The sequence below is a fragment of the Microcebus murinus genome, chromosome X (assembly GCF_040939455.1).
Source record: "Microcebus murinus isolate Inina chromosome X, M.murinus_Inina_mat1.0, whole genome shotgun sequence".
NCBI classification, from domain to species: domain Eukaryota; kingdom Metazoa; phylum Chordata; class Mammalia; order Primates; family Cheirogaleidae; genus Microcebus; species Microcebus murinus.
The window spans coordinates 111,052,170-111,068,090 of NC_134136.1; positions in this window are offsets into that span (position 1 = coordinate 111,052,170).

Genomic DNA, 15,921 nt, shown 5'->3' on the forward strand with positions numbered 1-15,921 from the left:
GAATGCCAGCTCCCTAAGTTTGGTGCTTTTGTTCTTGTGCATCTCTGAATTAGTGGAGCACAGTACCATGTTTTACACACAGTCTGGGGTATATAAATATTGGGAACCAAATTCATATAGATGGATTTATACTGGCATAAATTTAGTGCAAGCTTAGTTTGATTTCAATTTTGCCATATATTTTCTTGATGAAAATTAAACTTCCTTCCTAAAACCATTTTAAGTGTTAATTTTGTGAATATCTTAGAATAAGTTATATGTTTTATATGTGACCTTCATGAATATAAGTAGCCCAATCTATACATAGAAATATTAATTTATCCTTTTGGTTTTATCTCAAACACATGAAGAGTTTGGAAGTCATCATACTCATGTTTAAAATAAGAAGATGCCAGACAAACTGAAAATTTATGACTTTTCTTGGGCCCATCAGAGAACTGAAGTCATAGGGAAAATTGCCACCCCTAAATCTAAAGACACAAGCATATCCAGAGAGACATAACCAAGATCTCTTTACTTGGAGAAGCTGCTGGAACCATAAATTGGCAGTAACATGTAAATAATAACTTCGATGAATAACCAGAGGTTGGGTATAGATTAGCACAAGAGTGAGAATCTTCTGGGAGCCATAGTCTTAGGAAATCCTTCTCATTTTAGTGGGAATTATCTCCAGAAATGCCACCAGGCTTTAATAGTGAAATCTAAGAAAGATCCCTTCATGGATCTGACAGGAAAAAAAGCATAACCATTGTGAAACATATCTGGAGCCTTCCCCATAACAAAAGTTTACTCTGGGGGAAGGGGGTGGGGTGGGGAGAAAGGACTTTGCCAGAATCTTATCACATCTAGGAGAAACGAATTTCTCCTATTCCAGTTTCCTGCAGACTTCTTATCTCACATAAGGGATAAAAAACACACAGTCAATAAGAGTCATGAATTCAAGGAAATAGATAGATTGTGATGATGTAGCTAGGGAAGGCAGTATAAAGTTGAGGGGGAAATAAAAGCTATACCCTGGAGAAAGTTTTGCAAAGGTCACAGCCACAAAATGCAGGGACACTAAAAGACTAAGATTTAATAAAAAGATATGACTACACCACACATTAAACACAACCGAACTCTGAGTAAGATTAACATAAATCCTCACATTAAGAGCCTATTTACTACAGTTCCTAACATCTAGTACAACATGTCCATCTTTCAACAAAAAGTTAAAAGGCATGCCCAAAGGGCAAGGACAAAGAATGTGAAGAAACAAAACAAGTATCAAAATGAGACTTAGATATGGTACAGATGTTAGAATTATTAGAAAGGAGACTTAAAATAACCATGATTAATATGTTAAGTGCTCTAATGGAAAAAAGTCAAGGATGTGAAAAATGGGTATAAATAGGTAGGGTTAGAAAAGAGATGTAAGTGCTAAGTAAGAACCAAAAGTAAATGCTGGAAATCAAAAGCACAGTATCAAAAATGAAGAAAGCCTTCAATGCACTTATCAGGAGATAATAGATAGCTTTTCCAACTGAAATACAAAGAGATAAAAGAGCAAACAAGCCGGGCGCGGTGGCTCACGCCTGTAATCCTAGCTCTCTGGGAGGCTGAGGCGGGCGGATTGCTCAAGGTCAGGAGTTCAAAACCAGCCTGAGCAAGAGCGAGACCCCGTCTCTACTATAAATAGAAACAAATTAATTGGCCAACTGATATATATAAAAAAAAAAAATTAGCCGGGCATGGTGGCGCATGCCTGTAGTCCCAGCTACTCGGGAGGCTGAGGCAGAAGGATCGCTCGAGCCCAGGAGTTTGAGGTTGCTGTGAGCTAGGTTGACGCCACAGCACTCACTCTAGCCTGGACAACAAAGTGAGACTCTGTCTCAAAAAAAAAAAAAAGAGCAAACAAACAGAAAAGAAAATCCAAGAAAAGGGAGATAATATCAAAAAGTGTAATATACAAGTAATTGGAATATCAGAAGCAGAATAAAGAGAGAACAGAACAAAAAAATATTTGAAGTATTAATGGCATAAAACTTCCCCAAATTTTTGAAAGTAACAAACCACAGATCCAAGAAGCTCAGAAAACACCAATCAGGATAAATACCCCACTCACCCAAAAAACAACAAACAAAATAACACACTTATGCATATCATATTCAAATTGTACATAAACAAAGGCAAAATAATCTTGAATGAAGTTGTTGGTAGGGTTGTAAACACCTTACTTATAGAGAAACAAGGATAAGAACTACAGTGGACTTCTTGTGAGAAACTAAGCAAGGAAGAAGTGTACAGACTGAAATATTGAAACATTTTAAAATGAAGTATTGGGAATGTCAAAGTAAAGAAAAAAAAGGCACCAATTTAGAATTTTGTATCCAGCAAAATTATCCTTCAAAATAAAGAAAATATAAAATCCTATTAGACAAACAAAAATTGAGGGAAATCATCTCCAGTAGAGCTGTCTTTTAAAAATGTTAAAATAAGTTTTTCATACAAAAAGAAAATGATTAGACTCAGACCTGTATAAAGAAAAGAAGAATGTTGGCAAAGGAATAAATGAAGGGAAAATAAAATATTTTTTAACCTTATTGATATAAAAATAACTATTAAATATTTGTTTAAGGCAATAATAATAACACTACTGGGTGATTATAACATATCTAGTTCAAATGAGTGACAGCAATGTCACAGGGAAGAGAGAGAGGAATTGTTATACTGTACCTGCATTACACACGAAGCAGTATAGTGTTATTTAAAAGTGGACTTGCATTAGTTAAAAATATACATGGTAAACTCTAGGACAGCCACTATTTTTTTAAAAAAAGAGCATACTGATACGTTAAGAGAAGAAATATAACAATATAAAATGGTCAATGTCAATTAAAAACAGAAAAGGTAGAAAATAAAGGGGAAAAGAAAAAAACAAAACAAATGCAAGAACTAGAAAGTAGTTATATACATGTTAGATATTCATTCAAATATATCAAAACTCATGTTAAATAAGAATGGATTAAATGTAGCATTTAAAAGCCGCAGATTTTGAGAGTGGATAAAAAAATAACAAGAATCTCATTTTAAATATAAAAATAACTCAGTTTAAAAGTAAAGAGATGATGAAAAATATCAAGCATATCAAAAGAAAGCTGGATTAGTTATACTATTTTCAGACAAAGCAGATTTAAGAACAAGGAAAATTATCAAGGATATAAAAACATTACATAATATTAAAGTTTCCAATTCTTCAATAAACCATAACAATCCTAAACATATATGCATATAGCAAAAAGCTTTAAAAATTCATGAGTCCAGAAATAATAAAATTGAAAGGAGAAATAGATAAAATGGACTCTCATATTGGGAGAGTTTGACACCCTTAATTCAGTAATCTATGTATCAAGCAAGCTGGCAGATATCAATAAAAATATAAATTACCTTACATATTTTAGAAATTAATCTCTTACAAGAAATTTGATTTGCAAATATTTTCTTCCATTTTGTAGGTTGTCTTTTCATTCTGTTGATTGTTTCTTTTACTGTGAAGAATCTTTTTAGTTTGATGTAGTTCCACTTGTTTATATTTGCTTTTGTTGCCTATGTTTTGGGTGTCATATCCAAAAATATCAATGCCAAGACTAAAGTCATCAAGCATTTCTCCTATGTTTTTTTCTAGGAGTTTTATGCTTTCAGGTCTCTTTAATCCATTTAGAGTCAATTTTTGTGTATGGTGTAAATTAAGTATTCAATTTCATTCTTTTGAACATGGATATCCAGTTTTCATAATACCATTTGTTGAAAAGATGATACTTTCCCCATTAGGTATTATTGGAACTCCTGTCAAAGATTAGTTGATTGCAAATGCATGGTTTATAGTTTGGGAGGTATTTTATTCCATAGGACTATACATCTGTCTTTATGACAGTGCTGCACTGTTTTGATTGTTGCCTCTTTGTAATATATTTTGAAATAAGGAAATGTGATGCATTCAGCTTTGTTCTTCTTTTTTAAGATTGAGTTAGCTAATTGTGGTCTTTTATGGTTCCATGTGCATTTTAAACTTGTTTTTTTCTATTTCTGTGAAAAATGGCATCGGGATGTGGATATGAATTGGATTGAATTTGTAGATCACTTTGGGTAGTGTTTTTTTTTTTTTTTTTTTTTTTTTTTTTTTTTGAGACAGAGTCTCACTTTGTTGTCCAGGCTAGAGTGAGTGCCGTGGCGTCAGCCTAGGTCACAGCAACCTCAAACTCCTGGGCTTGAGTGATCCTTCTGCCTCAGCCTCCCGAGTAGCTGGGACTACAGGCATGCGCCACCATGCCCGGCTAATTTTTTATATATATATCAGTTGGCCAATTAATTTCTTTCTATTTATAGTAGAGACGGGGTCTCGCTCTTGCTTAGGCTGGTTTTGAACTCCTGACCTTGAGCAATCCGCCCGCCTCGGCCTCCCAAGAGCTAGGATTACAGGCGTGAGCCACAGCGCCCGGCCTGGGTAGTGTTTTAACAATATTAAGTCTTCCAATCCATGAACAAGTTGTCTTTCTATTTCTTTGTGCCTTCTTTAAATTTCTTTCATCAATGTTTTATATTTACAATGGACTAATCATATTAAATAAAATGATTATAATCCCTAATAATAGAGAAAACTGTGGAGGGATGAAGTAAGGAGGTTGATGAGAACTCACTATACTTTCTGCTCAATTTTTCTGTAAACCTAAAACTTCTCTTTTAAAAACCAATTAATTTGAAAGTTAAATAAAAATAATTAGCTATTAATCCATGCATACATATGGATAAATTTTAACTACATGTTACTATGTGAAAGAACCCAGTTGAAAGGTCACATATTGGATGTTTCCATCTATGTGAAATTCTGGAAAAGGTAAAACTATAAAAATCATAAACAGATCATGATTTATCAGTGGTCCAGGGTGGGAAGGATGCTTAAATAAATGAAGCATAAGTGGAGGGTGGTGAAACTACCTTGCATGATAAAGTAATGGTGGGTACATCACACTGTTCATTTATCAAAACCTATACAACTTTATAATGGGAAGAGGGAAACTTTATATATACAAATTAAAAATAATTTAGGAATTTTAGGGATCTAAGTATGGAATGAAGAATTTCACTATATTATATATAAATGTAGGAAGCAACTTCACTAAATGAGGGGTCAGGAAAGTTCTGACCTAACTAGCTTTAGAAATGAATTGAGTCTGTGAGACTAAAGGCAAAAAGAATTGCACATAAGGTCACTACTCCAGTTATCTATTTGTTTCCCATGAATGTATGGATTGATAATTCTGAAGCTACTACACATATATACTATTAATAGAACTTAACAATTAAGCAAATGGGAGCCAGATAGTAGGAGTCAGGTTTCTCATTTTTGGAGTGAGAATTCACAGACAACCAATAAAGGAAGGCTAGAATGACCTACATGGTAATTGATTAGTTGGATACATCACTATAAATTAATTTTAGGTTAATTTATAGATACTGATGGTTACAAATATAGAATACTGATGGTTACAGTAGATACTGTAGCCATACTACAGTATAGAACTGATGGTTACAAATAGATACTGATGGTTAGATACTGTAGATGCTGATGGTTACAAATATAGAAATATTTATAGATGTGTGTATATACATGGGTTAGTGTTCACACACCGATTTTTTTTTGTTGTTCTGTCAACTAAGAGGCCTACAAGCAATAACACCCTAATAGCAACAAAGACACCTAGCACACAGATTGTGGTTTCTATTATCATTCTCAAATAAAATAAACCAGAGCTTATTGTGGAAATTTCTGTTCTAGAACAGGGGCAGAAAATACAATGTGATCCTGGAGCATCTTGTAGTACCAGAAATTAAAGAAGCGTTCACAAACACACACACACACACACATACAGACACAGACACACACACGCACACACACACAGACACATATTAACAGGAGCCAAGTAAAAGAGCTCTGAATGAAATAATCTGAGCAGCAAAATAAAATAGCATTATATTACACCCAAAGTATACATGAAATATCCATGTGTCTGTACTGATATAGATAAATGATTGAATAAGTAATAAATGGTAAGAAGAGAATAATTTCCTGTGTAGAAGAATGCTAATAATTTTGTATATACTCTGTCCTCAAAGAGGCAGAGCATAACTCCCCACTTCTTAAGTGTGGGATGCACATAGTGACTCCTTTCCAAAGGAAAAGAAGGAATGGGAAAAGGGGGGGGGAGATTAAGTTTACCATGGGGAAACCTGACAAACACATCTGAAGTGAGGCTGAAGCCAAGTGGTCAAGGTTAACATCAGTAGTGAGAAATCATGTGGATAAAGTTTGATGAGAATAGCACTGTTCCTCTGTAGTCTTCCTCCTAGAAACATATAACATTTTTCTAATCATGAGGAAAACATTAGACAAATAAAAATTGAGGGACATTTTACAAAATACCTGACCAGTGCTCCTTAAAACTGTCAAGGTCAAGAACAAGGGAAATCTGAGAAACTATTACTGTAAAGAGGAGTCTAAGGAGACGTGATGACTAAAATGTTATGTGGTATCCAGGACATGATCATGGAATAGAAAAATGACATCAGGTAAAAACTAAGGACATCTGAATAAAGCGTGGACTTTAATTTAAAAATCATGTATCAGAGAATGTCAGCAAGACGGTAGAGTAGGAAATCCTAGCCTTCATCTCCCCAAAGCAATAATTAGACAGCCATTCATGAGTGAAAATAGCTCTAGGAGAATTCAAGAGTCCAGTTAAGAAGCTGCAGTAATAAAATGGAAGGGAAAAAAAAAACATAGAATAACTATATAAACAGAATAGGAAAAACAGTTCCATTTTGCCAACATCATCCCACCCTCGAGGCTGGCACTACTCAGCACCAAGAGGCAACTCCCTAGACTGCAAATTTCCCTCATAGGGAAAGCAGATGAGGATGAAGGACCAGCTTCCCCAGCCTTTCTGGGCACTGCCAGAAGGATTTGCTTCAGTTTCACCTGACTCGGATCACTGAGGAGACCAGCAAAGCTTAGATGTCTGGAGAGAACTAGGAACAAAGAAAAGGGACTATCAGTATAACGCCTATGGCCAGCTTTTTAGAGGATCCCAGCAGCCTTTGCTTCTAAGGACTTCAACAGCCCTCATGGCTGTTGAACACTTTCACTGGCAAGGACAGCTCCCACAGCTTTCACTGGCAAGGACACAGCAGTGTTCACCGTCACAGATCACAGCAGCCTGTGAAAGAGAAAGTAGCAGAGAAATCCAGCTACTTTTTCCATTGAGGAAACCAATAGCAAATACAGCTGCTGAGGGCCAGCCCCCAATTTTTCACCTTTGCAGACTCCAGCTGCTTAACTACCTTCCCTCTTTCCCCTCCCCACCTGTATCATCCCAGCTGAAGCCAATGCAGATGTTCTAGATCTGGGACCCAGTATGGCCACTGTGCTTGTACCCACAAGCGATCAGACCCCAGCCACTGGCCCTGGCTCCGAACACTACATGTACACACACAGCTGATCCCATAGCCATGAGCACACATACTGCTAGCCCTGATCCCTGGTGCCAGCCTCAGCTGCTGTGTTGTGGCCTGGAGCTGGCTTCTGCAGCCACATGTGTGAATGTTGCCAATACCAGCCACTGTAGCCATGTGCATGCATGCCACTAGCTCCTACTTCCAAATGTGCAAAAACATTATACCCCGACCCCTGCTGCTGGCCCCAGCCCTTACCAACAGGTGTGTGCTCACAGGCCAGCTCCCATAGCCAAGTGAGTGCACAGCAGTAGCTCCAGCTTCCACTGCTGCCAGCCTTGGTCCCTCACCACTGGTCCAGGAAATACCACTGGGAACCCTAGCAATCTTCACAGCCATTGTAGATCCCCCATACCTCTTTCTTCAGGGGCCATGAAGTTTCAGATGTCCTGGACCCCAGCTCCCTGAGCCAATGAGACACTGTGACTCCTGGGCTCAGAGCTGCCTCATGACTCTGCATTGAATAAGACTTGCAGCCCTATATAGACTAGAAGTGGGAAGAGTAGATACCTTGTCTACTTCCTGATCTTCGAGGAAAAGCTTGTAGCTTTTCACCATTGAGTATGATGTTTGCCGTGGGCTTGTCAAATACAACCTTTATGTACAGCATAGTGACTACAGTTAATAATAAGGTATTATGCATATATATGTCTATTTTTGTCCATGGTTCCTGGGTCATAACCCCCATAGCCCTTGTTATAATGTTGGGATACTTTAGGCCTCAGAAGCAGTCCTGAGAAAACAAAATCTCTCTGTCTGACCTTCTGCCCTCCATTCACCTTCTCCTTACTCTCCCCAAAGCAGGAATCTTCCCTTACCATTATATCCTGGAGCTGGCCATAAAGAAATTCTCTGACCTACTTTATCTGATTGGAGGTCATAAGACCCTCCATATCCTGGAAAAAGGAATGCTGCACAGAGAGGCCAAGAAGAATCTGAACAAACAGGCCTTGCTGGGTTTCTCTACTCAGTCTACTAATATTAGATCATAACCTTTTTATCCACTCATATTTCTGCACGGTTGTAAATCATGCCTATTCAATGAAATCTCCATAAAAGGTCCAAAAGGACAGGGTTCAGAGAGCTTACAGATAGCTGAACACCTGGAGGTACCTAGAGGGTGACATGCCCAGGGAAGGCATGAAAGCTCTGTGCCTCTCCCCCATGCCTCTCTCCTATACCTCACACCATGGATCTCTTCATCTGTATCCTTTGTATTATCCTTTTCAATAAACCAATAAACATAAGTAAGTGTTTCCTTGAGTTCTGTGAACTGCTCTATCAAATTAGTTGAACCCAAAGAAGGGTTGTGGAAATCCCAACTTAAAGCCAGTCAATCAGAAGTTCCATAGGCCTGGATTTATGACTGGCGTCTGTGAGGGGGGATGGCAATCTTGTGTGACTGAGGCCTCAACCCTTGGTATCTGACACTGTTTTCAGATACATAGTGTCAGAATTGAATTGGAGGATACTCAGCTGGTGTCCACTGCAGAACTGACTGCTTGCTTGTTGCTGGGGAGAAAAAAACCCCTCATACATTTAGCCACAGAAGTCTTTTATGTTGATTGTTGTTGAGTGAGAGAACAGAAGAAGCACTTTGAGTGTGTTTTTTTCCACATAGCGTCTAAATTGTAAAGAAAGAAGTAAAACTGTCTCTGTAGATGGCATGACATTATATATAAAAAAACAAAAAATAAGTAAAATTATACATAGACTCCATGAAAAAGAAATTGTTAGAATTAATAAATAGATTTAGTAAAATTGCAGGATACAGAATCAACATACAAAAATAAGTTACCATTCTACAAATCAACACTAAACTATACGCAAAAGAAATTAAGAAAACAATCCCATTGACAATAGCATCAAAAAGAATAAAATACTTAGAAATAAATGTAACCAAGGAAGTGAAAGATCTATACACTAAACACTACAACACATTGAAACACATTATGAAACACTACAACACATTATGAAAGACATAATATGTTCAAGAGGTATATGAAAAGATGTTCTACATCGCTAATCATCAGAGAAATTTAAATGAAAACCATAATGAGATATCACCTCATAGCTGTTAGGATAGCTATTATCAAAAAGTCAAAAGATAACATGTACTGCCAAGGATGAGGAGAAAAGGGAACCCTTGTACATTGTTGGGTGAAGTGTAAATTAATATAGTCATTATGGAAAACTACCATATAATTCAGTAAACTCACATGTGGGTATATATCCAGAGGAAATGAAACTAGTATCTCAAAGAGATATTTGTACTTCAGTGTCCATTGCAGATTATTCTCAATAGCCAAGGTATGGAAACAACCTAAGTGTCCACTGACAGATGAATTCATAAAGAAAATGTAGCATGTGTATGCATATATATATATATATATATATATTCCATTATATACATGTTCCATTATATATAATGGAATATTATTCAGCCTTTCAAAATAAGGAAATTTTTCCATTTGTGATAATATGGATTAACTTGGAGGACATTATGCTAAGTAAGACACAGAAAAACAAGCACTGCATGATCTCACTTATATGTGTGCTGTGATATGTCCTGAGGCTGCCTCCATACATTGAGTTCCTATCTAATGAACTACAACCTAACTTAATATGTAAACAGAGTCCAAAATAATGTAAGCATATATTCTTGTAACAACTAGCTGAGTCCTAGCCCATCACAGCTGCTAAACTTCAGGCTGCCAACTGATCAGACCACGCTTGAATAAGGCAAAAGTCCAGCTGTAGCCAATCAAGCTGTTTCTGTATGTCACTTCCTTTTTCTGTCTATAAATACTGCCTGCCCAGTTGTTGGGTTGAATTCTCTGAACCTCTCCTGGCTCTGAGTACTGCTTGATTAATGAATTGTTCTTTGTTTAGATAAATTTTGCTAAATTTAATTTGCTTAAATTTTTTCTTTTAACATATGCTTACCAGGGGCTGGAGGTGGGGAAAAAGAGGAGATATTGGTCAAGGTTATAAACTTTTGGTGAAAAGATGAATAGGTTCTGGAGGCCTAATGTACAACATAGTGACTATAGTTAATAATAATGTATTATATACTTGAAATTTGCTAAGAAAGTAGATTTCAAATGTTCTCATCACACACACATGCAAAAGTAAATATGTGAGGTGATGGATATGTTAATTGTCTTGATTGTGGTAATCTTTTCATAACTTATATGTATACCAAAACCTCACATTGAATGCCTTAAATAAGTGCTGTTTTTATTTGTCTATCATGCTTCAATAAAGCTGGAAAAATGTATCAATATTAGTTAACTTGTGATGAGTGTACCATACTAATACAGGATGTTACTAACTGCAGAATCTTCATGTGGAGTTTATGGGAATTCTCTGTACTATCTTCACAATTTTTCCATAAATCTATATCTATTGTAAAATAAAAACCTACGTAGCAAATAAAAATAGAAAAGAGACTAAAAGGAAATAACAAAGGAAATAAAAATATTTATAATAGTTATGGGTTGTAATAAAAATGTTCATGTGATTTATTTTCTTTGAAAGTAATTATCAACAGCAATTATACTTTGTATAGTATGATATTAAGCCATGAATTAAAAGTTTTTTATTACCAATATTTAAGGAACGAAACAATAAAGCTTAACATTTCAAACAAGAAAAACTGCTTGAGGTAATGAGGTCAATTACTAATTATGATTATGTTATTGGCTCTCTGGATTAGAACTTATAGAATGCATTCATGGCTTTAAATTTTAATATGAGAAACCTAGAGAAATTAAGACATGATTTTTGGCTTGAATAAAAAGGCCAACAGTAGCACCATTTATCAAAATGAAAATGACTAGGAGAAAGACCACATGCCCTGTAACTTTTCATCCTCACAACTATTTATAAGTTAAGTAACTCACTCTCTTTTGCCACTGGAAGAAAGAGAGGCTAATATAGGTTTAATAATATGTCCAGGTTCTCAGTAGTTAAAAAATAATTGTTCTGGGATTTGAATTCAAACCTTTCCAACTCCAAAAATTGTAGTTGTAGTGTCTCTAGTGGAATTCCAAAGAAAATCCCAACCCGGCATCCATTTATCCTTCTTCTATTATCCCAATTACCTATTGTATAGAAATCAGCCTCTTTAAACATGTCATCATTAACTGTTCTCCACATAGTCTCGTGGTCTTCAGAGATTTCCTTGAACATTGTGTGTCAGGAGTATTTCTCTCATAGTCTTCTTTCTTATTCTTCATGCTTTCACATCATTTATTGTTTTCTGGAGCAAATTTAGATCATTCTCCAACCTTGGTGCTTGGTTTTATTCTCTGTTTTGCCAGTTAAGGATGATTAAAAGAATACTCTACATTGTTAAATTAGAGAAAAACCAATCTGTGTAGTGAGAGTGAGAACATAATAAATTACTGAAAGCAACACCTTTGCTTCTGTCCAGTGTTTCCTGATAGCCACTACTTTTTTGCAAACTAAGAGTTCTCTTGATGAGAGCCCCACTACCCTGCCCAATTCTCGAAAATATTTTGACTATAGTTCTAGTGGTCTCATTCCCATGGTTGAGACAAAATGCCTTTGGAAGTACTAGAATGTACTGCCTTGATAATGAGAAAAAATGCCTCCCCCCAGGAAAAACATAGAATAGTTTTATTATAATTTCTAAATAAAATAGCAAGATATAGAAGGATGAAGAAAATCACAAATCAAGTCCTAGGAAGGCGTTTTACCTCCTCTCTGTTTCCTCAGTGGCACCTGCCCCAAACATTCACTCCTACACCAAGACACCACACACTTAAACCATTTAGCATTTTCTCATGCTCTAAAATGTCTGTCCCAAATTTATCCCCTAAGAAAATCTATATGGCTCACAAGGCCCAGGATAAACATTACTCATTCTGTAATGCATCCTCTGATGGCTCCTCAAGATTCTAAACATTTCCCTTGGGATGAGGTTTGGAACTCTCTGTTCTTCTGGTCTGCCTCTCTCCCCATGAACCAAACCTCTGCACCATTGATCCAGAACTGGGGACAGGGAACATGGCCTACTTCTGTCAGATTGACATCTTTGTTTCATGAGTATGGGGCTGGAACACCAGCCTCTGGTATTCTTGGCTTGTCTCTTCTGGCATAGGACCTCCACCTAGTGAATGAGCTGGGGTAATGGAGATTGGGCCCCAGTGTTCTCAGCCTGCTGAGCCTGGGGTGGAATATCTTCCTTAGGATTGGTAGAGGAAGAGATCCTAGATCTTTCAGTCTGCTCTTGACTGAAATAGATTCTCTGCAACTTGAAACCTCTAGAGCTGCGGTCCCCAAATCTCTGGGCCACAGCCACTACTGACTGGTCCGTGGAATGTTAGGAACAGGGCTGCACACAGGAGGTGAGCAAGCTGGTGAAGCATCATCTGTATTTATAGCCACTCTCCATCACTCACATCTCCACCAGAGCTCCACCTCCTGTCAGATCAGTGGCAGCATTAGAGTCTCATAGGAATGTGAACTTTACTGTAAACTGCACAGGCACGGGATGTAGGTTGTGTGCTCCTTGTGAAAAACTAATGCCTGATGGTCTGAGGTGGTGCTGAGGCAGTGACGCTAGTGCTGGGGAGCAGCTGCAAATACAGATTATCATTAGCAGAGAAGTTTGACTGCCCAATAGATGTAATGTGCTTGAATCATACCAAAACTATCTCCTGTTCCCAGTGGTCGATAGAAAAATTGTCTTCCATGAAATCAGTCCTAGGTGCCAAAAAGATTGGGGACTGCTGCTCTAGAGGATGAGAAATGCTGGTGGCCTGACTCTCCTAGGAGGTACTGTAATCTTCACCTGGAACCTGTGGGGAGAAAGAGTCCTGTGTTCTTGTTTGTACCCCTCACGCCCTGAAGTGGAACATCCATCACACTGATCTGAAAGGACATGTAGGGAAAGCATATGAAAGGTTGCCCTTGCCCTGGTATCCCCTTACCAGAGGAGATGCGAAATTAACTAGCTAGACAAAAATGGCAACAAAACTCAAAACCAACCAAACAAATTAAACATTATGACAAGTTGAGAGAAAGAAAAAGACCTTGTAATAAAGGAAAGATTTGTATATTTTAATATAATTAAGAACACTTTTTCCCTGCTTTTTTGAACAAGGGGCTCCACATTTTTACTTTGTGCTGGGCCCTACAAATAATGTTGTCATGTGTTTCATACGTCAACATTGAACACAACAATGCTTAATATATCAATGTTTAATATATGCCAGGCATAGTGCTGAGCATCATGTGTTTAATACATGGATATTTAATAACAATTAAATATACAAAGAATTCTTTGATATATCATGCCTGGTCTGATGTTTGACAGACGACAAGGAGATGATGAGAGATGAAGTGAGAAGAACGTGCAAATGCATAGAAGAGATATGGTGCAGCTGGTCGATCCAGGGGGTAGCCAACTGTTTCTTGGGACTGGAATATGAGGCATAATCCTTGCTATAGCAGTCCTCAATCAGCAGAGAAAGATGAGGGCCTAGTTTAGGGTGAGGGGTAATAAGGAAAAAAATGGATTAGAGTGACACTTAGATAGAATTTAGTGGACTTGATGACTGATGGGACATAGACACTGAGGAAAGAATGACTGCAAATGTTCCAAATTAGGTGTCTGAATGAATGGGGATACTGTGATTCAGGGTAGAGGCAGAAGGGATGAGAAGGTTTGCAGTTAGGGGCATAAGGGAAGATGAGGACCTTGTTGTATGTATGTTGACTTGGAAGTACCTGTGGGCCATCTCAGGCGGTGAGATGGCTTAGTTTTAATCATACATACATGGCAGTGGGGACCCAGAAACATTGATCCTCCAGTAGACCATGAGCCAAATGGCCTTGGTACGTGGGCCTAGAACCCTTGCTGCCTTTTATAGCACTGCTTCTACATACAAATGCATTGTGATCTAAAGCAGCTAACTCAGAAATGGGATTTGGGGACACAATACATTTATCTATTGGAGTCAACTTATATTTGGATTTTTAATTGGACATTGGGCTGACATTGAAAACAATATAAACATGAAGCCCTTCCAAAAATAATTATCATAACAATAAGGAAGCCACACTAGTGCAACGGAAGCTTAGAAACTGCCCCTCTACCTAATTTCTCAACTTCTTCTCTCTCTCTCTTGGATTTATACCCATGTAAAGACAATCTACTTGCTTCATTTTTAAATTTGATTGATGTTCATATTCATGGGAAAACAGAAATGTCTTCATATGCCTTGTTTGCAGTGGGATTATCCCCTATGCCATAAAATATTGGACTAATATATGGAGCTAGGTGATCTACAAGGTCACAGACTCATCTTCCACTGTATCATCACCGCCACCCCTGCTGCACACACACACACACACACACACACACACACACACACACACACACACACACACACCACTTATTTCAGACCCACTAGTCTATCTTTGAATCTTTCATTGTGCTAAGGTCCTTCAAACTTCCAAATCTTTGTCCACACTGTTCAACCTGCCGGAATTTATTTTCCTTCCCTGTCTTTATGCTGATTTTTCTGGATACTCTGTACTCTTTCTTAAAGAATCAGCTCATTTGATGTTACCCCCTCCTCATAAAAATCTTCCCATTCCTCTGGCTGAGCCAGAAGAGCCTCTGTTTTAGTCTCATTGCACAGCCCTGCAATCACTGATTTTATTCCACATGTTCTCTAAGCTGAGCATCTTGAAAATCAGAGCTATCCAGTGCCTAGTCCTTCATATGTGTTAAATGATGGGTGATTCTGGTGATTCTGAAGAATGAGAGGCCATGGCTGAAGGATAAGAAAAACCTTCAATGTGCTCTTGGAAAGAACAGAAAGTCCACAGGAAGAAAAAACTCAACAAAGAACTAATACATTTGCTTATGTTAATCCACTACATTTATATACCCTTTACAGGAAAAAAGGCTTGATCATACAAGTAAAGCATAAGTTGCTGGAATTGACTGGGCCAGATCCAATTTTATTCCCCAGGAATAGACGATTAAATTCCCTTATAAGAAAAGGAAGAGACAGCCTTATCTGCTGGTTACGTTTATTGGTAGGTATTTGCAGGGATGTTCTGATGGCTTGTTATTCATCATTTCCTTCTTATGAGCAAGCAATTTTCATCCTAACCAGGCACCAATAGCCTGATAGTTGGCAGCTGAAAATAGATTCACAACTACAAGGACTGAGGAGAAAATGAGCTTTCTCTGTTTCCCCACAAGGACATGTGAACATTTGCCACTGTTAGGGGCTGCTGTACCTGGTGTGTAATGATCAGTAAATCAAACACTGAGTTTTAGGTTCTCAACGCACTCACAAATGAGTCATCTTTTCACAACCACCTGTA